At 44.2% G+C, this 26321-nt stretch overlaps 2 protein-coding genes across 3 annotated transcripts in view; both read right to left on the bottom strand.

The window, feature by feature from the left end:
• FTSJ3 (FtsJ RNA 2'-O-methyltransferase 3) overlaps window positions 1–26321 on the bottom strand; it is an 801657-nt gene that overhangs the window by 272334 nt on the left and 503002 nt on the right. The gene's annotated exons all lie outside the window — the stretch shown is intronic.
• The window catches only part of ASIC2 (acid sensing ion channel subunit 2), a 514503-nt gene that overhangs the window by 169777 nt on the left and 318405 nt on the right, over window positions 1–26321 (bottom strand). The gene's annotated exons all lie outside the window — the stretch shown is intronic.

Genomic DNA, 26321 nt, shown 5'->3' with positions numbered 1-26321 from the left:
AAAAATCTTGCCATTGTGCAGAAAAGCTTTTAACATAATCAGACCGGAGAAAGATGGAGCAGAAGAAGAAGCATGACTCCGGTCCTGGCTAATTGGGGCGTGCAGGAAACCAGCCCTGTTCTCCTCAGTTTTTCCTTATTGGCTTTACTGCTGCTGCTTATTTATAGTCATGTTAGAGACCAAAATAATAAGAAAAAATAACAGTTACAGATGAAGACTCTCAAGCGCCACAGCAGATTTGATGGGAAGCTCGACCATAACAGCTCTGCAGCATTTGGTGCCTGACTTATCTGTGCAGGATGGGGTTCACTGGGGACTGTTAGAAGTTGGGACCTGGTAGAGGTTTAATGAGCAAAGAAGACAAATTCAGCCTCTACAATCCTTTTTTGTCCTCTGATAAATATTGCCCTTAAATTTCATGCTATGCACTTGACCAGAAGAAAGCTAATGATCCAAGATGTAAACATTTTATTTCCTGTCTCCAAAGCTGAACACAACTTTAACCCTTGCCCAGCAAGCATCAGCAGCTGTCAAGAAAGCTTTTATGGACTTAAAGGGCAAGATCCTCGCCCTGCTGAAGTCAGTGGGACTTTTGTCATTGCTTTGGGGCATTTTGGGAAAAAAGGAGCGAGGAAACCAACAAGGACAGAAACATAATTGTTATGAGATACTCCCCCCACAGTAGATGCAGGCTGGCTGCAAGCAGAGACCCTGCAAGTCGCAATGCCCAAGACATTCAACCGGCAGTTACATCGAGACACGACATCCAAACTGGAATAATTAATTTATCAGGCAATTTGCCCTCCTAAAGTAGGCAACCTAAAAGAAGCGGATGCTTTGGATGGAACTGGGAGGGTGTTTAGAGGAGAGATGCCCTGCCTGAGCAGGGCTTCTTTTAAGGTCAGCGGAAATCAATTGAAAGTCAATACTGTTAACGGGGTCTGGTGCAATTCATCTCAGCCTAAAGCAGATGCCTTCCATCGGCCAGATGAGTCCCACCCTAAACTCCACTGCCTATAAAGGCATCTGAGGGTGACTAGCTGAGATGATAACCTTATACTTCTGTAACGGAAGGACTTTGATGTGAGATGAACCTGACCCTTGGAGGGGGGGTGGAAATTAAACCAAATTTTCACTAGAGAATTTATGACCACTTTAATTTGTCACTCCCTTTTTCTCTGTAACAACCTGTGGACCACCTATGGATGAAGGGGCTGTGCCAGTGACCATGCAACCAGCCACTTGGAAAAACATTTGGGCTTGGCCAGAAGCCACAGCACTGGCTGTGGCAACCCTGAATACAAGATGATGCTGTTGCTTTCACCCTTTCCCAGGCTTTCGAGGATTTTCAGCACATTGGAGGTTTCAGCAGCTTGCGTGTGTACACATTATGGACACCCTCCGTCTGCTGTTTTATTCTCAGGGACATCTGAGAGCACGAAGGATGAAAAATGAGCAGCCAAGCCATTTAATTCACTCCCAATCATCATTAATAGAAGAAGGGGTGGGGGGGGGGGGAAATGCCCTTGTATAATTTAAGCAACTATTTGCTTAACGTTTCTGGTCATGATATCAAAGCATACGGTTGATTATTCTTAGTAGGTGCAGGATTATTTTTGACCCGAAGGATTTCTTGCTTATTGTGCAACCTCTGTCTCAAGCACCAAGTCCTTCTCTGCCTGTCTTACCCAGATTCCTTTAAGAGATGCAACCCAAGTCAAGATTGAGCAGCAATTTGTTTTTGTTTACTTGGCCAATTAGGGTCAAGTTAATGAAGCATTGGGTGGAAAACAGCATCTCTTGTTATGTTGCCACAGCAGCAATTACAGTTCTCTTGAAAGAAGGTTAAGGAATTAATTGCAGTGCTTCTTTAGATATTAAAAATAAGCAGAGGTTCTGTCTTAGCTGGTTTGAGGAACTCACTAACCTGTCTGGTTTTGTGGGCAACATGTATTGATGGCACAGTGGAGTAAGTTCATTCTTTATACAGGCCTTGCTGGTGTTTGAGAGAGGATAGATGATGGAAAAGCAGGCAGCAGCCCTCAGAAAGACAAGTACTGGTAAAGTGTTGAACGTGCTTTCTGGAGCTGCTGGCCCTTGACTGCCCAAATCTCTGCAAAATCTTACTTCTGCTGAGTAAGAAAGGCCTCAAGAACAGGCTGAAGGATTTAGAGAGCAAACCCAGGATGATCATGTCCTGACCCTTCCATGACAGTCAACTGACCAAGGGGAGCAAACACGTGGAGCAACTCGGAGAGCTCTGCTCTATCCTCTTTCTAACCTCCTCTAGAAACCTGGGCCACTTCTCCTACACCACTGGAATGAAATCAGTGCAATCTTGACCCTCCCCAATCTGGGTGCATTTTAACTCTGATGTGGGTGACTGATGGAGGAAGTGTACCCCTGCTTGATCAACGACTGCTGCTCAGCTGCTGATGACAAGAGCAGACGGCTCTTATTTTACTGCCTGAACAAAATGCTCTGCTAAACTGGAAGTTGAGCTAAGAGTTCATGTCAGGGGCTTCCAGGTGAACCAATACTATGGGATTGTTTTAATTAGTGAAAAAATAAGACATCCTGGGAACCCAAGAAATTGAAATGGAAAAGAAAAGGCATCATCTGCAGAGGCAGAAGTAACTGAGATGCCAGGCCAAGGGACAAGGGCAGGAGTCTGGCATTCTGCGTTGTGATGCCTTGAGGAAAGAGACCAGCTGTACCATGGGAGATTCCCTAAAATTTATTGAAAGTACCAGAATTACGCCGTGCAAGTTTATCATCTACCCATAGAACTTATCCGCTCGTCTGCTGATTTGGCTCTTGGTGCCAGATTTGAAGGAGAGGACATGGGAGCAGATGAGACCCTCTAACCTGGGGAGTTTTTACAGCCAGCAGTGAAAAGTCTTCAGGAGAATCCCCCAAAATGCTGAGTGAGACAGTGAGAGGATCAAGCTATCTCATTTTAAACATTAAAAGTACATTGCCTAACCTGGAACATTTGCAAAACTCTTTGTAGAGATTGGCACCAGAAAATTTTACCCTGCAGGTAGCTTTAGAATAGATGAAAAAGCTACACTGTCAGCCCTAAATTACGTTTTTCTTCTTCCATCAGCAAAGTCACACCACAGCAGTCTTCCAGCATCACTTAAAGCATGCTGGACATTTTCTTCACAGAAAAAACTTAACAAAACTGGCTTGGTTTGATTTTGGATTTCTCCGCTCTGGATGATTCTGACTCAAGAATGATGGAAAGAGGTCTTCTGTTTAGAAAGCACTAAGGATTCACCACCTTAAAAGCAGGCTTTTAAAAGGTATTTTTAGGTAGATGCCCCAAATTGCTAAATTGTTAGCTACTTAATAAAAACCAGCATTGTTGCTAATGCGGAGCTTCGGTCCTAAGCCCTTGACCTTTCTGTCCTAGCCACCACAGCTACAGAGATGAGATTATCCATTTGCTTTTTGCAGTAGCCTTTTTAATATTTAAGGACTGTTAGAAAGTCCCTCCTCAGTCTTCTCTTCCTGCAGCTAAACTGCCCCACTTTGGGGAGGGCGAGAAAGGACGCAGAGACAGTCTGTATTTCCACCCATCACAAAATACTGCATTAAACAAAACAGGCTCAGAGAGGCAAACGACCAAGTGAAGTGCCATTGGGCCCAGTGACTTCATCCAAGGCCCTTTGTACCTATTTCTGAAAACAGTCATTAATTATATCATCATATGCTATTTTTTCCCCACGGTCTCTGACTCAGTGCACAAGATGAACCTGCCCTGGGCAGTGACGAAGGCTGTTGCCTGCAGGATTCTCTTGCATTAGAAAAAAAAGAAACAACAGGAAAAGGACTAAAAAAGGCATGTTTGAAATGGAGGAGACATTTTTGAGCAACTGCAGACGATGTTCTCCCTTGCTTCCTCCTGCCACTCAATACATTATAAATGCACTTCCTCTGCTGAATGGATGGGGAAAGCAGCCTAAGTCCTGCTGAAATTAATGGCCTGTGTGGTTTACTTTTATCTGGCAGGTTTTGTTTTTCAGAGATGGGTAGAAAGCAATTAATTTTTAAATTAAATAGATAAAAAGACATTTCTGAGTTGGGATCAAATGCTGTGAAAAAGAATTGCACAGCATGGCCACAGAGATGACCTTTGTCATTTCTTATGTCCACTCCATTTGTTGCTTATCTGACTTTGTAGTGTGTTAAACATCCATAGGTATTTCTGCAGTGACCTTCATGGCCTAAGATGTATCAGTCATCTGTGACAGGGACTAATGTTTGCAAGCTACAGAGGTGAATCCTTGCTTTCAGCTTTCCTCCTCTCTCCCCAAGGAATAAACCTTCTGGGTAATTTCCATAATCATTATATGCTGCTAGAAAATGGTATGTAAATAAAATTTCAACATGCTTCACAAAGCGTTTATTGATGTTGATGAATTTCTTGGGGAGTGTAATACTTCCTAAACCAAATATTCATTTTTTGTTTCTGTTGTTCATTTTCATTCTGATACCAAAGGAAAACCTTCTTCAGGACGGAAACTCCGAGCTTAAGCCAGCTCCATGTGCAGACCCTGCTCCCTGCTCTGCATCTCCCCTTCTTCTGTGAAAGCATCCCTCAACAACCAATCTCCCCATCTCCCTGGAGTCTGACTTCACTGGCTCCACCTGAATCCCTCCCAGACCCTGGCCTGATGCCACAACTGGTCCACTCTCACCTCACTCCTACTCTACATCCTCCTTTTTAATATAGAAAATCCCATTGCTCCAAATTGCCTCCTGCCGCTTAGCTCACGCCAGCACCACCAAGAGCCTCTTGGTCAGTTTCAAACACGTCGGACACCTCCTTTCACAGCGCTCTGAGCACCTTTGAAATAAGATGTCTCTCCTGCTGGATTTTATTTCTTTGTCAGAAATCGATCCTCTCTTTCCTTTCCCTCACTGTTCTTAACAGAGCTTGAAATTAATGCATTTCTCTGCCATCTGTCGGCTTTCTCCTCCCTGCTCCGTGCCGCAGCTGCAGAGGGACCAGATCTCCTCCTGGTTCCTCGGGGTGCCCAGCACAGGGCTCTCCATGCACTGTGGTTGTCTCAGCTCTTGGGGGACACCTCACCCTGCCCGTGGGATGGGAGATCCTATGACTTGGAGCTTCCAGACCAGCTGAGACGTGACTTGAGGATCCCTTCTTTGCCCTAAAAGCCCTTGAGGACAGCAAGGCTGCTTCCTTGCCAACAAACAGCATGGTCCTAAGTCTCTTTTATGGCCTCAGGGTGCTCTTTCTATCCAGAGGGAGAAATGGCTTTGGAAGCTACCAAAAAGAGTCACCCCTACTAGCTCCCACTTCAGCACACAGGGTGGACGGGGTCCAGCGAAGGGACCGTGACTGGGGTACACCTTGTCGCAGCCACTGAACCTGCCCGGGGAAACACACCAGCCCCAAGGTTTTACTGAGAACCCAGCTGAGCAGGGCTTCCCGAGGCAGGATAAACTAAAGGCAGAAGAGCAAAGGTCAGTGATAGAAGGAGAATATTTGAGTAAAACTCCCCAGGAGCTGCTGGAGCAGATCAGAATGATACCAAAACCTGCAATTTTCCCTGCAGGAATGACTCCCCATACAATCCACAGGAGCATCTGTGTGCCAAAATACACCCTGGCGCATAGTTTACGCTGCAGTAGTCTTCGAGAGAAAGCACTAGCATCCGTCCGAGTCGCAGAGCTGGGGAACATACTAGCTTTCTTTGGCCTTCCCAAAAGTTATATAATAAGAAGGAACAAGAACAATTTTCTTCCTTATGACAGGGAGCATTTCACAGCGACTTCCCTTCCTATAAGCCAGGTTTTCCCAACTGGGCTGCAAGTCCCATGATGTCGTCTGGCCATGCTCCTTGTTGTTAACTGCTATGGGGCTGGCTATGGAGCAATTGCTCAGGGTGGTGGTTTTAATTCTATTTTGAAAGAATGAAAAGCCATCTCAATCAAACAGTGCTCTTGCCCATTTTTAAAACCAAAATAAAAACAGGAATAAATTGGCTGGCAATTCAAAGTAGAAATTTTCAATTTTCAGGGAAAAAATGTTCAATCTTTTGTTTTAAAAATACTTTGGAAATTGAAACAATTAGCTAAGAACACAAAAAGGAGGCCAAAAGATTGTTTTTCAATCTTTTTTTCTTTTTCTTTTTTAGCAGAACAAATTAACATACAGAGAGTTCTGGGATTGTCTCTGAAAATACTGGCTTTGCAGAGCTCATACACCAATTTAGAGAATAGGAAACCATGGAAAAATTCCCTCTGAAATGCTTCACATTGCCTTTCTTAGACCTGAACATTGCTGTTCTGTTTCTTTTCACATCCTTTGCTGTCCGGTTGGGTTGGTAAACTCCTTTGGGGGAAATCACCATGCTGATAATGTCACACCCCGCTCTTGCCTCTGCCCTTGGCTGGGCAGGTGGCTGAGTGGTCCGTGGTGTGTGGGGACAGCACAGGGTATCTGGAGCTGCAACCAGAGGGAGGGCTGCAGTGTCGCAGGAGATGAGCTTCACGGAATGGAAATAAGAAACTTCCCAAACCCACCTCCTGTGCGAGATGGCAGCACACTAAGCATGCTCAGATTAGTGAAATCAAACGTTTCGGTTTGGGGTTTGGTGTTCTGGGACTTGCACAGCTTTCCGCAACTCAAGGAGCAGGAGGTGTGTTGGCAGTGAGCATCCTTCCCTTCATCCTTCACTCCTGGAGGGCATTTGGCTTGCCTGCCATACTCACATGCCTCTTGCCCTGCCACTAGCAGGAATGCTTGTCACAGGCTTGTGATGGACAAGCTCCTTCCTACCTCTCCCCTTTTCCTTTATCCCCTTCGCAATCTATTTTCCTTCGCGAGGCTGCAGCCAAGAATTTAATGCACTGACATTTTTCCGTTTGTTTGAGTTTACTGTTCCAGTCTGTTTACGCTTCTCATTGAACATAAAGGCTTGAGAGATTAGGAGAGGAGTTAATCAGACCTAGGTCCCTAAAAAATCTGCTGAAATGCTCCAGTGAGTTTGTTCAGTTTGAAGTATGGATTTGAAAGGACCACGCCAAGCTGTTTGCTTGAAATGTGTTTGTGATGCTGAGTTCACTTCAAAGCAAGCACGTTTGAAATTGCTGGATGCACTCAGCGGGGGACATGTGAAACCAGTGGGGAACTGATGATCAACAGAGCCTACCTCAGAAATATATGTAGGCTAGATGGACAGGTTCAAACATCTTCATCGAAATACTGAACAGATTTAGGGGCATAAAAGTGGGCATAGAGGCAGCTGGGATCTGAGGAAAGCAGAGAGGTTACAAATGTAACTGCATCACGTTACCAAGGATGTGTAACAGACTGCACAGCATTAATTTGAAGGATGAATGGAAAAGCAACAAAATCCTTGAAATTCCTCCCCTATACCCCCCAAATTAGTCCATACCTGAAAACCACTGACTTTCACATCTAGTCTAATATAAGCAGCTTGTATTAGGAGACAAACTGCCACTTGGACACTTACATTGAGCCATACAAGTTCCCCTGCCTTTGCTTTATCTAAAGATTGTTTGTTTGTTTTAGGTGCTTTTTATGCAGACTTTTTTCTTGGCTTCAAGAAGTGTGCTATAGCAGCAAGTTGAAAAGCAAGCATTCACAAACTCGTCACGTCCTTGAGCAGAGAGACACTAGCTGGAGATGGCCAAAAAGCAAACTTGTAAGAAATTCCTTTTTTTTTCCTCCTTTCACTTGTTGATTTTGGTCCAAGTTGAACTGAAACCAATACTACTTTTTTAAATTTATCACAGAGTAGAAACTCCCACAGTTTTGCAGCTGCTCCCGTGAAACTACCATCCCTGTCAGCTTCACTGAGGATAGTAATGGGAAAGGCTGTGAATGGCACTGAAACGCTGGCGGGGAAGATTCAGCACACCCCCAAAATCCCTGGCCCTGCCGCAGACCTGCCTGGCCCAGTGGCTACCAGCCTGCAGCTCCCTGTACTCCTGGCCCTTGAGCTAACTGGAAAGAAATTTCACAGAACCTGGCCTTGGGCTTGGCCAAACAAATCTGTAGCTCGGAGGTGTTAAATGAGATAATTGGTGCTGCATGAAACGGTGTTTTTCATGAGGATACGTGGTTTCACTGGGGAGTTTTTGACTGGCTCTAACACGAGCCCTGCCATTGCCAGCTGGGATGAGACTAAAGTGGGCTTTTACAAGCAGCTCAAAGCACCTTGTTATGGGAAAGATTGGAGTGAGATCAGAAAAATGGGAAGGAAAAAATAATTAAAGCATTAGTGGGACTGAGTTAGGAGGGAAGATTAAAAGAGTGCACTACCTACAGTGTGGCTAAGCAGCAAGTAGTTTGGAAAGGTGAGAAAAAGAAATCTGTGTGTTTGAAGGCTGTGAGTACACAGCAGGGAAGATTGATTTGGTGGTTGTTCCAGATCCTGAGGGTACCCAGGAAGAAGAAGGGCATCTAGAAATGGGGGGGCATACAGTCAACTGATAAGCAGCTCTGGAAAGAGTCAACACCATCTCCAGGCAGCACCTCTTCCTCTTGATGCATCTGGGGAGATTCGGCAGCATCCATCCTCCTGTGTCAGTCTGGGGCGGGTGCCAGAGAAAGGATTGCTACCCCAAAAGCTCTTCTTCATGGCTTCAAAACTTAAGATTTATGGAGACATTCATTAACTTGTCTGTTTACATCTGCTTGAATACCTGGACTTGCCATTCCCTGTGCTGCAGGGATTTTGCAACAGCATAATTCACCCCCTAGCTGCACCTTGTCTGCTGCAGGAAACCTGGTCCCCATCTGTCTTTTCCAGGCCCACCTTAAGGCTCCACCACCTCCCACTTGCCCATAATAATTTCCTGATATTTCCTAGTTAAATGTCAAGCCTGGCTTTCAACCTGACAGTATGTTTTCTTCAGGTCACTTGTACCTTAACTGAGTCACCCGTGGCCAGCCTAAGCCTCCCTTTAGAGGAGGTGTGCTGGAGAAGCCACGTACACTGCTCATCCTCCCAATAGGGCTGCAACTCCTTCGCTCATTAAACTGCAATAGATTCAAACACAAAGGGAGTGTGTGCATCATTAGAGCTAAATATGTTTTCTTCTTTGGTTTTGTTTTCTAAGGGATATGTTTGGGGACTTGTATAACGAGGACCTCATTGGCAGGGCAGTTAGAGAGCTAAAGGCAATGAGGCAAAGAGATATAAAAAGAGAATGGATCAACAAGCTACATCCTTGCTGTACAGGAGAGCAGTGATGTCCCCTCACACCTGTACACATAACAATAGTCACAAGAGGTCACAACAATCTGTCTTGCTTAACTAGCCCCATTACTATGGTGCCTGAGCATCTCCTGATTCTTCATGTACTCACACGGGGTCCTGGGGAAGGGCAATGCTATTAACTTGAGCCAAAGGAGAAACTGAGCATTTTCCTAGGAAGATCTCTGTAACAGTGAAACATTTTTCTGTGGCAAAAATGGTTGTGAATTAAACAAAACCAATGCAATTCCTCCTCCTGTGGTGCAGGGGGAAGGATTCAAACAAGAATCAATCAAAATGCTGTGGTTTGTTTTGGTTTCAGCTTCTTAATTTCTTTTTCCTAGTCTAAATAAACTAAATTTTTTGACCAGAAAGCCCCCCATTCAATGCCTTATTTAAAAACCAAAATGTTGGACTATGGCAGCATTTTTCTCAAAAGAAATTTCAAGTCAAGCAAGGCTTCAAATCTGCTTCTTATGGATGTCACAAACTAGCATTTTTCAGCATTGACAAAAACAACAAAGGAAAATTCACTGAAAAATTCATGGTGGCCACAGCCTTCATTTCCTGTTTGTGACTGTTGAATATAACACAGTCATGCAAAAAGTATGTTGCAGTGCAAATGTAGAAGCCTTGGTGTTTAAATGATTAAAGAAATGCTAAACACTACCATATCTTCCCCTTTTCTCCCAATGTCCTGCTTCATGCTAAGGTGTTTCTAGGTACCTTTGGTCATTTGTAGCTAAAACTCATGTTTAGAAAGATGGAAGCTGGTGCATGACAATCTGGAGCAATGTCAGCAGTTCCTGTGAGCTGAAGTTTATACCATGTGCAAGTGGAAGTCTGCAGAACAAGCAGTGGTAACAAAAAATTGGATTGAGGCATCACACTGTAAAACTTAATCTCCCATATACAGACTTAGTCTACCATAAAAGAAACAGTGCTAGAGGATGTAAGAAAACACGAGACCCTAGGGATGATTTAATGTCCTAAAGACATAAAGACATAAGCCACAGCAATGCAAAAATGAGCTCAGTTAACATAGAGGCTATTACATTTCAATTGGTTATGTGTACTCTACATAAAACACAATCAAAAGACTTGTTTTTAAAGTATGTAAATGCCTTTCTCGGGCTAAGCAGAAGCAGTGTTACTGATCTAGAATCTTAAATATCATTTTAGACTTTAAACTTGAGTGATGCTACCTCCATTCAGCCAAACTGCCCAGTGAATCTGGAAAGGACCATGCAAACTTTGCTTCAGCAGTATTAATGTGAGACCTGGCAGCTAAATCAGGAAAACCAGGTTCATTTTCTGTTATAGACTTTGTGTGTGGATTGAAAGAAGCCATTTAATCCCTGGCTGCACACTGATGGGCTTTGCTGGCTGGGCTCTGAGTAACTCCTGCTGTCCTGCCTGGAGATGGGTCCTGCGAGGATTATCCCACCTGGCTAGAAGGTTTCTCCAGGCACTGAGATGACCAGCCCCAGGACTGCCTTTCTAAACTGAGCAAATTGCTCATTCAGCAACTTTGAACCCCTCAGCCTGTGACCTTCTCAGGGCAGAGTTTGCAAAATTTGCCCCTTTATTGTGTTTTTGTGCACCCCTTTAAACAGCTGTCCCTGGTCTTCTGGTTTTTGGGTGGAGAAGGTCTCCTCAAGAAAGTGAGGTGATGGAGTCTCCATGGAGGGCTTCCAAGCAAGGAATTCTAAAAGGTAGTTATTGAAGTTACGAGACAGTGAAGCCTGTCCCCTCTTCTCCTCCTTTCCTTGACCACCCTGTATCTAAAATTATAAAAACAAACATCCTGTCCTAGGTGAACATTTCTGAGACCTCTTGCTGGGAGCACTGAGAAGAACTGTACCTATTGCTACAACCTGGGAGGGATGTGTAATGAAACAGTATTTCAGGAAAAAAACCCTTCTTTTTTCAAAATGGGAAGATCTAATGAGAATGAGTCACCCATGGAAATGGAAATAATCTGTAGTCAAAATGGGGCACTTAATTTCCAGTTTCTTGTTTGATTTAACTCTGGTTTTACGCTATTGTTTTAATGTAACACAGTGAGGTGTAATAAGAATTTAAATAATATAGAATGTGATAAATATTTTATAGGTGTTTAATATTTATATATTACATTTGCTTTTTCAAATTATCCTGCTTCAGTAATACAGAATGAAGCATTTCCAGAAGGGGGTTCTGACATTTCCAAAATGTAATTTCCACTTGGTGAAATATTTCTAAATTTCCCCTTTCATCCCAATGTGAAGGGAAAATGAATTTCAAAACGTTGAACCTCCCCAAAGACAGAAGTTGTATTTTGTCTCTCATTTTGTAACACTGCCCTTTTCCAGCAGGCTTTGAAAGAGGCTGTTCTCTGTACAGTCAAGGCTTCAATAACACCTTTGGAGGGCTAAGCCAGAGCCATGAGAGATGTTTAGTTATTCAGTTGCCATAGATTTCAGTGGGAGACGGCTGCCTGAGCACCTCTGTGGCTACAGCAGCATGCAAGTACCAATCCCTCCATTTCTACCTTCTAGCGAGGCATCGGGTTTACGTTTTACCTCCTCTACCTTCCTACAGGACCAGGCTCGCTCAAAGACCATGAATCCAGCAACATTTTGGGCCACGTTAGCATTGAACAAAAAGGTCAGCACCGGCTACATTAGTCTTCAGACTGCAGGGTTTCTGCTCCTGCGGCTCCTGGGAAGCAGGATGGTTTTGCAACCTCTGGCTGCTGAGCACGGAGCTCTGCCACCCTCTGCCGGGGACCGGGTCAGAGCTGGGTGCTGGCCACCCTGGGGCCAGCAGCACTTTGAGCACAGCAGTGCATCCTCCTCTCCCAAAGCAGCTGCAGTTAAGCTAGTGTCGTTCAGACCTGTGCCAGGCTAAATCCTCCCCATGTGCTGCTTTTTGGTTAGCCACTGTGGCTCTGCACAGCCAGGCTTGGTCTTGCCTTACCACAGTGGCTTGAGTTTTGGTTTTGGAGCTGGTTTGTGCCGCAGCTGCACAGAGGAAGGGCAATCCCGGCCCATGAATAGCTGTGCCAAAAGCAACTGAACTGCTACGGTTTTGGGGCTCCTGGCTCAGGGAGACAGCGGTCATGCTTAGCACAGGAGGTGCAACCTCACACCCTTGAGCAAGCAGGTATTTGGGGACGGCACACTACAAAGTACACGCAATACCCTTAACTCTGCCCCACAGGAGTACCGGCTCCCTTGAACCTCCTTTGCTTTGCTGCCCCTTTTAAGTAGCCCCCCCCCTCCCCCCTTTCTTTCCCCACACTCGCCATCCAGAGCCAGTGCTGTTACTAGTCACTGAGACATACTTATTTAATCTTCTGGAGCTGGTTTTAGTCAGAGGAGAATAGAAATAGATGGGCTTGGGGGGCTGGGAGGCACTGTGTGTCCCTTGATTATTGCTCAGTCCCTAATTTTAAAAGCATCAGCATCCACCTCTATCTGCTGCTCCCAAATGCATGGAAAAGACAGAGAAAACATTGAGCATGGAGGAAAGCTGGAAGAAAAGGAATGATTAACCTGCACAGGGAGCTAGGGAGATTGGCCTGTACCCCACAAATCCAAAGGGTCAGCAGAGACCCTGGGGAGCAGATGGGGCAGGAAGAGCAGGCAGCGAATCCAAGCCCTGGTCTTGGCAAAAAAATGTTCCTGAATAATTAAACAGCTAGGAAACACCTTCAGAGTCAGAGGAATGACCCAAACCTTGTCAAGACTGTCTGCCTTTTTTTACATAACCCCTTCCCAAACTTGGCAACCCCTTCAGACACAGTGTGCATCATTTCATCCATCAGCAGCACTACAGATGGGGACAGGAACCAGCTGTCAGCCCTGGCCACACCATCGAAGCTCTGCACATGCGGAGCAGGCAGTGATTCACTTCTGACGAGTGTAAAAACCTGCCGTTGCAGATTTCTGCCTGGGGAGAACTTCTTCTCTTCAAATCTTTGCCTTCTGGAGGATTTTGTTTTCAAATCAAAATGCAATAAGCTTAAACTGAAAGATTAGCCAGGCTCTGGCTCAACTGAGAAGGGATTGCTGACACTCTGGGAAGTTCACAGAGGTTAAAATCACAGCAAACCTCCTGCTTCTGACTGCTCCAAGACCAGGCTTTTGCTCCCAGTGGGTCACATCCATCACACATCTTGTTCTCTGTCATTTTTGTTATTAGGGCCTTCTGTACAAAGAACAGCTCCTGGATGCTTGTTCTGAAGACACCACAGTCTCCAGGGAGGTGAAGATCCTCTCCACCCATGGTCTCAAAGGATTCCCCCAGCCACTAGCCAAACTGGATTTATTTATGTGGAGAGAAGAAAAATGAACAGGAATTAGCTGCGTCTGGGGTCCAGTGGTGGAGGTGTCTGGGCTGTAACAGATGATGCTCTTAGATGCTTTACAATCCTTCCTGAACAGATGGATTATCTAAATTACAGGTTATTTCCATGACTGAAATTACACATCTGTTTGCAGGAACTGCTCACTCTGTTCTGCAATACCCAGCTCATGATTTCCGGAAGGAAATGCTTTTTTGTAAATTGCTCCTTTATCCTGATTTACGTCAGGCAAATATTTGATTTCCTTCTTTTCAGAAGTAACAAAATGCATTAGCACATGTGGGAGAAGATACAGGACAACTACAATGGAGCAGTAAATAGATGTGCAGCGCTCAGAGAATAGGAATGACAAAACTGCATTTAGGAGCTAATACAGATCCCAGTTGTGCTGGAAGAGAGCTCATTTGTGTTTATCTATTTTCTGGATATTTTGTGGGATTTTGGAGAGTTTTATATTCATGGATTTCCCTTTGTATTCCAAAACTTGGCAAGCAATGAGAAACATGAAGAAAGGGAGAACAATAAGTCAACCATGAATCTGGGATTTCAGCTTTTCATACTCCTAAGGAAAGTGCAGAAAGCAGAAACCAATCCTTCTCTTTTCAAGCCTGAGGGCAGTCTCTCCTTGAGGATATTTTCTATGTTTTTTCTTGATAGAAAAAGGGACATTTTATCATTTCTGAGCCCAAGAATCTGCTGCTGCATATTGTCAGCTTGTGGCTGCCTGTCTGCTTACAAGTAGCCACAATCTGTACCCTGATTCTCTTAGAACTGCAAAATCTTTTCATTCCTGTGCTTTGACTTCTTTTTGCCAGAGGAAAGCAACAAAAGGAATTTGTTATCTTGTTATTAATCACGTTTATTACAAGAATGCCTAAGGATCAACCAGGATTAAGTCCCTGTTGTGTTCAGTACTGTACAAGCACAGAGCTGTAGGAAAAGGTATTGCACAAAGAGCTCCTCTTCCTGGGTTTATGTTGATGAAGCAATACATTATGCAGCCCCTGTGGCCCATCCTGTATAAATGAGCTTTGAGGTAGGACAAGGAGCAGTTGGCTTAATTTCTAACGAGGGAGATTTTGGTGGGACATTGGGGAAAACTTTTTTGCTATGAGGCCAAATAAATACTGAAATAAATTGCCTGGTAAAGGGTGTAGCAACACCGTTACTGGAGTTGTGCAGACTGGATTAGACGTGCATCTCTCAGGAAGGAGCAACATGGATGCTCCTTTCTTTGGCAAAGCAAAACCACCTGAGGTCCCTCCCAACCTTGATTTTCTATGATTTTAATGATTGTTAAGATCAACCAATGTTTATATCCTTTATCCTGCCCCTGACTTCCCAACATCGTGAAACTGGCCTGGCTGAGCCAGGCTTAGCAGAGCTGTCCCCAGCCTTCTCTGTGGGTTTCCCCGTGGAGCAATACACCATAAACCACACATTTTTTGCTCTGTCTATGCAATTTATTAAGCAGATCTTGGTCTGTTCCCATATCCTGCTTTCTTATGCCCAGTCTCCAGGACACACAGGAGAAAAAGCTTACCCCTACCCCCGGGCCCTCCTCACTGGATGTTTAAGGGCAAAGACAAATCTACCTGGCAGTACAACACACATCTCCACATTTTTGCTAAAATAATCAGTTTTGGCACCTCTCATTTGTGCTACTGTGCAGGAATACTCCATTATCTGCACCACAGCCACAGGAAGGGTATTCAACCTCCAGAACTGCAATAAGAGTGATGGTGGCTTGCAAACGCTTGTTTCTGATCTGGGGTCAAAGAAATAAGGTTGTAGAAGAAATTACTGGGTCAGAATTCATTACAGTTAATGGGCTGATGAATTTGCAGGATTGTTGAACATCTGGATTCAGCAACCACCTAATGGCAAGCAAGTAAAAATGATCCCCAAGGAATATGAACCTGCAGATCACAACGCTAGCATGGCCATTTGAAGAGACTGACCTTGCTTTTTTAATAGCATAGAAGAGAGCAGTTTCTGGGCCAATGTCTGTGCAAAAGAGCGTAGAAAGAAGGTGCAGGGATCCTATGTGCGAACACAACTGGTCACGCTCCGAGATAATACTTTGGGCCAAGTCAGTGTGTCTTACAGACATCCACAGGAGCTGTGCACGCCAGATAAGCTTGGCTGTTTGCAGCGTTTTGTTCAAAGCAACAAGCAGGTGGAAAACACGCCTCTGCCAAAGCTGCTGTTCTGCTCCTGAGAGGCCGTTATTGAAATTCAGAAGACAAAATCTGTATTTCAGCCCTGTGATGCAAAATGTTGAAAAGTAAGTGGCCTCCAGTGACTGAGCTCTCAAAACTGCATCTCTGCTATCCTGACTACAGCAAATGCTGGTGGTTTGTTATTCCAAAGCCTGAAGCTGTCTAAGAGTTTAACCTCACCCTCCTCTCTCTGTGCAGGAAGCAAAGCACTAAACACTTTAAGAGGCTGATCTGGAAAACCAGAAGGTGCAATCAAACAGACCTTGGTCCAAGATGTAAAAGCAATTCCCTCAGGAAAGACATATCCAGCTTTGCACTGATTCAAAAGGCCTCTGATTTGTATATATTAATGTATGGAACCCTCTCCACCCCAGCACTGTAGCATGGATGGGCTTTGAGGACATGGAGAAACACTTTATCCAGAAGGCCAAAAAAGTCACTTTCAAAGTCACCTAATCAAAGGTAACTGTCTATTTTAGGATGAGATGACTTGTGCCTCTGAAGTATGTAAATCAGGCTGATAAACTAAGGGACAGCAGTGGATCAAGGACATAAAGTGATAGTAGAAATCTGCCAGAGATGTTATGTGACCACAACTTTTAAGATTTGATTTTAAATTAAAATAAAGGAAAAAACCAATGATAGGTAGAAACAGAGCATCCCCTCCCTCCACGCCTTACCGAGAAATAGCTAATTAGCACTTTCTAACTGCAATGCAAGAAGTGTGCATTCAAACTCTGCTTTTACTTAGATCCTAACTGCACATCTGTATTAGTACAGTTCAAACATTTCCAGGGACTGCCAAACTATCCAAATGGTCCTTTGCAAGCTTTAGGCCCATGGGCATTGGCACTTTCCCAAGAAATTCGCAGGCACAGATCAGCAGGTAGGACAGCGCCGTGATGACGCTCCCAGGGCAGTTTGCACTCTGCCTCCCTGACATGAGGGTTGTGAAGTCCCCTGGCATACTGACATCGTACTGACGCATCTCAATGCTGGAGAATGTTCCAGGTACATCAATAGTACAGACACAGGCAGAGCTTGTATGTGCCCAGTGGAAAGCAAAGCCTCTACCACCACACTAGTTCAGATGTTTTCTTTTTGGATCCAGAAATGCCAGTCTGGCTATGAGGAGTGGTTATGTAAAATGATACATTTGAAGGAGGAAAAAAAATATTTTCAAAGAGTTAGCATTTTTGGATGGAAAAACTTTTTCTTTTTTTCAAAAGCACTCGATTTATTCTCCTGTGCTCATTGGCTGCTAGAAAGGGTGCCCTGCGGACAGCAAGCTAAGATGTAGCTTTCAGAAAGGTGTCCGATTCTCATGGAGCAATTTCAGGAGAGTGTTTGGTAGTTCAAGCTAAGCTTTCGAGCTGGCTGAAAGCAAGCAGACACGCAGTGTCTGCTGCGGATGTGTCTGCTCTCTCTGGGCAAGCCTCGAGCATGATGTTTGCTGAGCACAGCTCTTGTACAAACAAAAAATCTTGTTGACTTGCATTGGATTACTTGTGTACACATGAAGATTCTTATCAGGAGAAAGGAGAAAACTGCTTTCTCCTCCACTGGGTGATGGTTTGGGTTTTTTTTCTCCTACTCCCCAAATTAAAAATCCACTGATTCTAGGTAGTTCAATTACTTCTTTTCCTAGCGTCTCAAGTAGGGAAACACACATGTCCAAATGACTGCCAGTCATGGAAAAATCAGCTAACTTGTTATTGTCTTTTAATATTTCCCCTGCCTTGTCTATGTGGTGATACATCGCACCACTGAGACAGCACTTCTGTACTAAACCTTTGTTGTCAGTTGCTTAAAACAGTCACACCAGAAATACCTTTATTGGTTTGACATTTCTCAGATGTTTTCTGCATTTCAGAAGAACTTAATCAGCTCTTCTTGAGTTATGTGATCATAAAAAATATCTACAGCCCTTAGATTTTTTTCACATCCTTTTTGTGATCAAGTAGCTAAAAAACCTCTTTGTTTTGAATAGAGCTGCTTGTAAAATGTTCCCTCCTAGCTCTTATTTCACTGTAGAATTTTGCCTTTTTGTTAAGAGTTATTTGGGTTCTGACTTCAGGATTTTCTGATGAATATTGAAGAACATAAGAGAAGCAGGTGCTTTTTCTGGAAACATACAGGAAAATCGAAAACCTGATTTTCCATTTCAAAAGTTTCAGGTTCAGTCGGTGTTTTTTTGGTCTGTCTTGGGTTTGAACTCAAACTCACTTTAGAGATAAGTATAATTTTAGAGTCGTAAGCTATAAATCATTTCTAAATGCCTGTTTCTTCACCACAAACTGAATCAAAGCCTCTCCCCTCAGACAGCCCATTTGCATGTGGAGATATTTGGAACTAGACCTTTGTATGTGGTATATTGTACAAATGGACTAATAGCCCCCAAATCAAGCAGACTTTCTATAAGGATAACCATCTGCTGAAGAGTAGATGTTCTTGTCCTACTAACGATGGTGCCAAACTACCAAAGTCTGCCATGTTGTGACACTTTATTTTATGGGATGTCAGCATGGTACACCCTCTGCACCAGCTGGGAACAGACCAAGTCTCCTTCTCACTCCAAAGAGCTTGTTACCAAATTGATGCTGCTAAATTCCCTCATGCAAACTGCCTGTTGCCAGCAAAGCTTGACTTATGCTAAATCTCAGCAGTACTCAGGACTCAGGGAGGGTGCTGTGCCAGGGAGCACACTAACGACGTCACTGTGAGGACAAGCACGTTTTGGTACCTAAAAACGTTCCCTGGCACGGTGTTATTTACCAATATAGATTTAGGCAGAGAAACCGTGTGGTGCCTATAAATTCCCCTAGTTTCTATGGCTACGAGGATAAGTACATTGTAGAGAGAGAGATTCGATTGCCCCAGTAGAAAACCTACGAGACAATCACCATGATTCTTGCTGGCTTTAAAATCAATTAATCTGTTGTAGGAGGAGGTCTGTAGGGCAGACCTTAGCAAGCTTCCTGGAGGCATGAGACCGAAGCAAACAGCTCCATGTGCAACCCCGGCAGATGAACCGACTATAGCTCGTAGGTCAGACTCTCCCACAGCAGCACTGGCTCCATGGGTCTCCTTGGAGAAAGTAATACGTGAGCTGCTCTTGCTGTTGAAATGGAGAAGCTTTGATTCAGCTGCAGCCACCAGGAAAGAGAAGGGGGGGACTGTGCTGGGCAAGATGAGGACTGAGCAGAGCAGCTGCCTGGTGGCTGCTCCGTAGTAAAGCCCTACTTCACCCGCAGCCTGTCACTAAATGTCAGTTGAGTACCATCACAGTGGACATGAAAAATGATTCTCTTTACAAAAGGAAAAGAAAGAAAAATAAAAAGCAAAGAAAGTGCTCAGGATCCCCTGCCAGGAGTTGCAGAGCAGTCATATGCTGTTTGGAGACTTTTATGATCAAAGACTCCTTCCCAGCCTCTTTCTTCTGCCATCACAAAGTCAAGCCCTTTTACAAGACTAACAATATGCAGACATTAAAACTGTGATACAAAGGAAACAGCAAGGATTATGCATTTGATTAATCTTTACATTATAAACCTAAAGGATAGGATATGCTGTTTCTTCCTGCCTGGAAAGCCCTGGCTACCATGGGCTCTAAAAACTATAGATTTTTTCCACTGGTTAAATTTCCATTAATAAGAAAGTACAATAGACTCTGCAAACATTGCTGCTTTTTCATCCTCTCAATCTCCCTGTGTGATTGCTTCGAAATCCCCTGATCTTGGTAGCGCTACTTAAGGCGTTGTCTGTACCAAATGGAAGACCAGGCTCAGACCAAGAAAGAGACTGCCAGGTTTCTGATGACCTTTTATTATCTTTAATAGAAATATGCTGGTCATGTAAAACCAGCTTTCTGGCAAACAAGAACTGCATATAAAATAACCGTGGATCCAATTTCTCATTCCAAGACTCCTCAGCACAGAAGTCTCCTTGCATGACAGCTACAGATGATAAATATACTGACTCAGACGAAGCTGAGCTGTACTGAAGCAGTCTTGTCTCATTTAGACTTCTCCTATCAGGACAAGTTAAATTCAAGCTTAAAACTAAAATGAAGAAAAGATCTTAGCAATCTAAACATGAACCACACCCCTCAGACAACTGATCTCGAAGTCAATAGAAATAGGCTCAGCTTTTTTGCTGATTTAGCAAGAAGGTCCAGTTTTATTTTAAGGGCTCTTTCAGGGTAGAGTTTGAAAAATGAGGCCCTGTCTACCTTGCCAGCACCCTGGGAAAGCTGTGTGGCCAGCTGATGTGAGCAAGCAGAGTTTTATTTCCTCTGTGCAGTCCAAACTCCCATTTGGTCTCCCTCAAGCTATATTCGCAGGCATGGTAATTCCACCCAAGAAGCAGCTGCATCTCAGGTTCAGCATCTAAGCTTTGCAGAATTTCATAGTTAGGATCCTCATATTTGAGCCCAAACAAATACTAAGTATTAATACAACGGTCTTGAATTTTTCAAGCAACTATCCTGAGCCTTCATCAGAAATCCCAGAGATTGCTTTGGAGATCAGATTGGCATGAGGGTTGACCTCTGGAATTGGCAGCACTGCTGATAATTTTACCATTAAACCAAGGCTCCACTCCAAGGTTAAGCCAGAATATCTATCTGTCTCCAAATAAGACAGGACTGTTCCTACCTTCCCTCTATTCTGATTGCTTTTTTTATTATTGGGTTATTTTTCTGCCCATTCAGTGAGCTGAGTCAAGGAATACCTAAGGAATAAGAGCTTGTAGGAATGGGACCACTTCTTTGTGCAGCAACAAGATGGTAGATTTTTTTCAGCCTACCTCAGGGAATCTCACATTTTCATTTTTCTGCGCTGGAGCTAGTCAAATAATACTCAATACCCAACCCGTATTTTCCCTATTATGAGCTTAACTGTATTGATCTACGGAAATAATTTGTGGGGGGCTGCAGAAAAAAAAATCACAGGATGTCCAATAAAATCTTTGCAAATAATGGTTCCTGTCTTTGTCTCATCCGTCATCTGCCCCTCCCATGGTCCATTCATGATTCAGTATCTTAAACTTTTTAAGGAGGCAAGAAATAAAAAAGAAAAGGCATTTCCAATTCTTCTCCAAATATAAAACCTACACACAACAAAAACTGAGCTGCATTTATTTCTATCGATTGGGAAGGTATTTACTTCAAGCACTGAACAAATGTCTCTGCAAACATCAATATTGGTATTAGACTCATAAATGTCATCTATATTTCATAATGCGAGAAGCAATGACTTTTTGGAATGCTCAGGCCCTCCATTCATTCCATCTTCTTATTTATTTATTTCTTCCCTTCTCTGGAAGGAGGCTGCGGGGCTGAGATATATTTAGTCCCATACTTCTGAGTTTGCTGCCATGGCTGCCAGTGAATATAGATTTAGCCAGTTGGCTCAACCCTGAGCAGAGTTTGTTTCAGAAAATGGATGGTGATTTTAAAGGTTTCAGTGCAGTTTCACTTGGCATTATGTACACAGTCCATGGAGGAAAAGTAATAGTCATGATACAGGGTTCTCCCTAGCTTTCAGCTTTGGGACAATGTCTGGGTATCTTTGCTCCAGCATCACAAAGCAAGGGGCTAACAAGAGCTCACGCAGTATTGCCAGTCTACAAAGGAAATGGAGGCTCTAAAATTTAAGCTGCTAAATTTGTGGTCAAGAAATTAAATAGGCACTTCAGTAGCTGCACCAGCTCCAACAGCTTCTATCTTTAGACTGGTTTCTCTCCAAGATCCCATTACTTTTTACCCCATTCCTTCCTAATTTCCTAAATCACTTCTTGTCTTACAGCATCAGATCTGAAGAATACTGACACAGCTGAGGTGAGGCTTGGGCAGAGAGCTTAAGCAGAAGGAACAAACACTGTCATCCTCAAAGCTGTCCTGGGAGGCTGTGTCTGTTGGGGGTGTCCCAAACTTTCCCAGCCCAGCTGGTCGAGACAGACTCTTTGCCACCACTCTTCTTCAGACACTTGACAAAAGCAGAGAGAGTACCATCCCTTTTTTAGAAATAACTCCCAATCTGTTGTTTCAAGAGCTGAATAAATCTAGTCCTCCTAAATGCCCACCACTAAAGCTGTCACTGCCTTTGTCCCAGCCTTATTTTCGAGTTAACCCGCCCGAAGCAGCTTGGGGAAATGCTTGGGACCACAGTGCAGGAGCCCTGCCTAAGACTGCACTTTGATGCCAGTCAGGCATCCGTTATCGAAGTGCTGGACCTGAAAGGAAGAGCTCCCCTGCACGCTTCAGAAGCTGTCAGCCAGGAATGAAGGAGTATATTATATTTTTTGGGCACAAAACCATCTTCTAGGCCAAGAAAGGAAACAAATATGTTAATTCAAAAAAAAAGGGGGGGGAGGGGAAAGAGGAGGACTCTTTTATTTCTTGCGTTGCCTCAAGAAAGAAATGCCATCTTTCATCTTCCTTCTCTCTTTCTTTTCTTGGTATTTCCTTGCCCTCCTTCCCTCTGAGTTTCTGAAGAATTAGGAACAGCCATGCAAGTATCAGCCTGGCTCTGATGTGTCCCAGGGGAATAGAGATGACACGTGGCCATCCAGGCCTGAGTTGCAAAGGCCACATCAGGCCACGAGCAGGGCTAATACAGTCTGTGTCCGTCTCAGAAGATACCTGAGATGACAACCATGGCTGCCCTTACGCTTCACCCAGGCACTGAGAGTCCATGCACTGACTTCTCCAGTCTCAGAAGGGGCTCACCTTATTAATGGTAGTCAAAAAACATGGGCAAGATCCAGTTTCAGTCTCTGAGAGGGAAGACAGGGAGCCTAGAGATGCTTTTCCCCACCAGAAGTTCCTGCAGAGCTCAAGGTGCTGTGGGATGTAGTTAAGTCAGCCCTTTGCCTCACCAGGGGAGAAAGCAAAAGCCTGTCTCTGCTTAGCTATTATCCTCTTGAGCAGTCATGCTCACCAACTGCAGAGTGGGCTGGTAAGGTGCGTTTGATGTCTGCAAAGTGCTTTGAAATCCTCAGATGAAAGGAGCAAAGCATTGTTTTGACAAGGTGTTTCAACAACTAGCACCAAGAACACAAATTGGACGGTCCATGCTCTGGCAACACCGCACACGTGAATGCATCCAGTGCTGCAGCTCAGTCTTTCTCACTGATGCTCAAGGATTTTTGTACAGGGTCTGGGGACTCTGGGATGTCTGTGTCCATGGAAGAGAGAGGAAGGCCATGGAAAAACGTGGGAAGCCATGTGCCTCAGCTTCCCTACAGCAAAATTAAAATTATACCATCTTCCTTTGTACTCTACTTTATACTCCAGCCAAGAATTTTTTAAGCCTTATGACTGCCCTCACCTCCTCTCATCTCTTCAGTTGTCCATATGAGCATATCAGGACACTGCGCTTATTATATATTCCTCATGCTCAGAGTCGGAGAATGACAGCTTTCCAAGACTATATAACAGTCCTTATACTCCTTATACCCTTTACATTCCTTATAAAAGGAGTGGATTAAATGACCGACAAACAAAACTGGAATCTCAGTATTATTCAATAGGATTGTCCCTGGTATCCAGAGAAACTTAAAGATGGCAGAAGAAATAACATTTAAGAATTTAGGAGAAGGCTTCCTGAGCTGATTCATGTAGTCAGAGATCACCTCTCCAAGTTTCACTGGGATTTGTGGAGTAGCTGTGTTTTTATTAAAGTTTCAAGACTCAAAGGCATATGATGAGATTCAGCTTTCAGTTCAGTAACTTCCAGCACTGCTGATAAAAACCAGCAACTTAAAAATAACACCTCCCCTCCAGCTTGCAATCTCACAAAATAAGTTAAAAAATGAGAATCTGACAAATTTTCCATTTAAAAAGTCACATGCTTCAAAAGACAACCTCCAGATTTTTTAGAAAGTGACTTCTGAAGTTTTGGAGGTTGCAATACTTTGCAGGTGGTTCTCGGATGAGTGATTTCAGGCTCTGTTTCCCTGAGCAGAGTCCAGCACAGGGGCAAAGTGCTTCCAGGAATCCAGGCTGCTGTAGGGTGATGCTCCTGGGAAATAGTTGTGTGATGTAGGCAGAGCTGAATGAGGAGTTCGGGATGTTTGGACTTCATAATACTGAAGAAAAAGCAATATTATTACACCATTGCTTCCTTCAGCTTGGGCATGCCTTCCCCTACTCCCTGGTGTTTCAACAGCTCTTCTACTCCCCATCGCTGAAGAATGGAGACAGACAAACTCCTCAGAAGATCATGGCACCTAAGAAGATTTCAGGTTCCAGTTCTGGATCTCCACTACACCAGAAAGCAGGGAGGTTCCTGGAGGAAATAGCTCCTCCAGCTATGCATGGTACCTTGGAGAAAGGGATGTTCTAGTTTCTCAGTACCATGAAAACTCAAGCCTTCAATACCTCCCTTGGAAGCATACGCTGTGGTAGCCCTCATAAAAAACCGCCCATGGTGCTTACCCCTGCTGTGGGATATATGAGTTTCCTGGGCAGGGAGGTTTGCCGATCTGTGGGTTTGCACCTATCCTATGGGTTCTCCTTCTCATGCTCCCAACATATCCAGACTCTGGACCTGAACAAAGGCATATGTTCAAGGGCAGTGAGAAGTATCTGCGTGTTGCCATTACATGAGCAGATATTGGTATCGCAGCTTGTAGAGGACAAAGAGACAAACCAGAACTCCTGTCTCTTGAGACAGGAGCATGCTTTGTCCTGAGCAGAGATGAGAAATGTTCAGCACTTAGCTAATAAATTAAAATGGAATGGAAAACCCACAGCCCTGCACATCATTAGGCTGCGATTCAAAACCCAAACACAAATAAAACAATTTCCCTGTTAAGTGAAGCTTGCAGAATGAGAGTCCTGGACAGGTTTGCATATGCTGTGGCTTCAGATGAAAAAGAGAAGGAAAAAAACCCTCTTTCTAAATGGGTGAAGTAATTTTTCTTTGTAATTTCTGTAATTCACATAGCAACAGAACGCGCGGCAAGGTTGGCATAAACTGCAGTACAAAGAGTAAGGCTGGCTACGTCAGGGCATCTCATGGCCCAAAAGATGACTTTTAGCCTGGCAAACCTCCCCAAGAGCCCAGTCTAGTCAGACTGTGTCCCTGTGCAGAGGTGATGACAGGGAGACCGCTCAGAGGATGCTCGAGGAGATCCCCCAGGGAGCGGCTTCGTGGCCCGGCTGGAGCTGCAGCCAAGAGGCTGGGCTGGGGCGAGACTGAGCTGGGACGGTGGCGAATCTCCACCAAACACTACTGGCATCAGGGGCTGGGAAAGGGTCCTGTCCTCACCACCTCAAACTTCAGAATTAATTAATCAGAGGAACTACAGATGCATAAGTTTTTGGCGTAAAAAGCCCACTCCAACAACCACAATCTTTGGCCCTGTTTTATAACGAATAATGACAATAATTATAATCTAATGATTACTCCTATAATTATGAATAACTGCAATGTCTAACTTTTTATCTAAATAAAATAACAATAATGATGTTAGCATCTGATTGTTATAGCTAATGACAAATACATGTGCAATGCAATAACAAGCAATTATCAAGATCTGTAGGTTATTAATGTCTCTAGTTTTCACTGATGTTATTATCATGTGAAGAACATTTCAGGAACATTCATTTTTCAGAATGGCCCAGGACCTCTTTTAGAGAATTTTGTTTGTTTTAAGGTGAAAACAAATTACACTTTCTACTTCCAGTACTGAGTTCTGGCCTTCTCAGATGGGTAAACCTTTTAGGGTTTTTCAAGCTCTGACTTTGCACAGAGATACGGTCTTGGCAGCTTTTGAATGTAACTAGGGCAGCTCTGCATCATGCAGGAGAAAACTCAGCTATTTGGCCTCTTGGTCTGCTGAAAAATCCATTTGCACTGACTGGAAAGAAAAATACAGCAATCAATGTGATTTGGTGAAACTGGTCAGGTTTAACAAAAGCTTTTTTATTAAAATAAAATCCTCCCTGACTGATTGTAGCAGTGGAGGTGGCTGGAAGATGCCAGGTGTGAGAGAAGCACGCCCATGACGCATGGCTCAAGGAGGGCAAGGGGAGGGGAACGGCTGGGGCTCGTTTTTCTCTGTTATTATCCAGATGGGATGGCTTGAACCAGCTGCTCCATTAGCTCCAACGCAGAACAGCCCTCGGGCCACTGCACTGGAAAGCTCAGGTCCAGCAGCCGCTGGATGTGAGGATGAGGCTGAGCTCTGCTTCCTCCGTGCTTCAGCCAACGCTGTGGTGCCAGGGAGGCTCTGAACCTGGCTGCTCTGTGGCAGGGCAGCCCGGTGAGCCCTCAAGGGACTGAACGAAGACAGCACCCAACATTTGTCACATGGCTATGCTCGCAGTCCGGTGACTTTTTCCAGATGAAGTATCCACAATTTCATTCCCATTCAAGGAACAGGGCTGCTGTCCTTCTCCTACCCGGCCATGTCCTTTTACTGAAAGATCTGTGAATGTGATTGTCGGAGAAAAAAGGATGTGGCGCCTGCTCTGAACAA

The sequence above is a fragment of the Haliaeetus albicilla genome, chromosome 7 (genome assembly GCF_947461875.1).
Source record: "Haliaeetus albicilla chromosome 7, bHalAlb1.1, whole genome shotgun sequence".
NCBI lineage: Eukaryota > Metazoa > Chordata > Aves > Accipitriformes > Accipitridae > Haliaeetus > Haliaeetus albicilla.
Note: the sequence above shows the minus strand (reverse complement) of the source record. Positions and strands in the feature narration are given on the sequence as shown.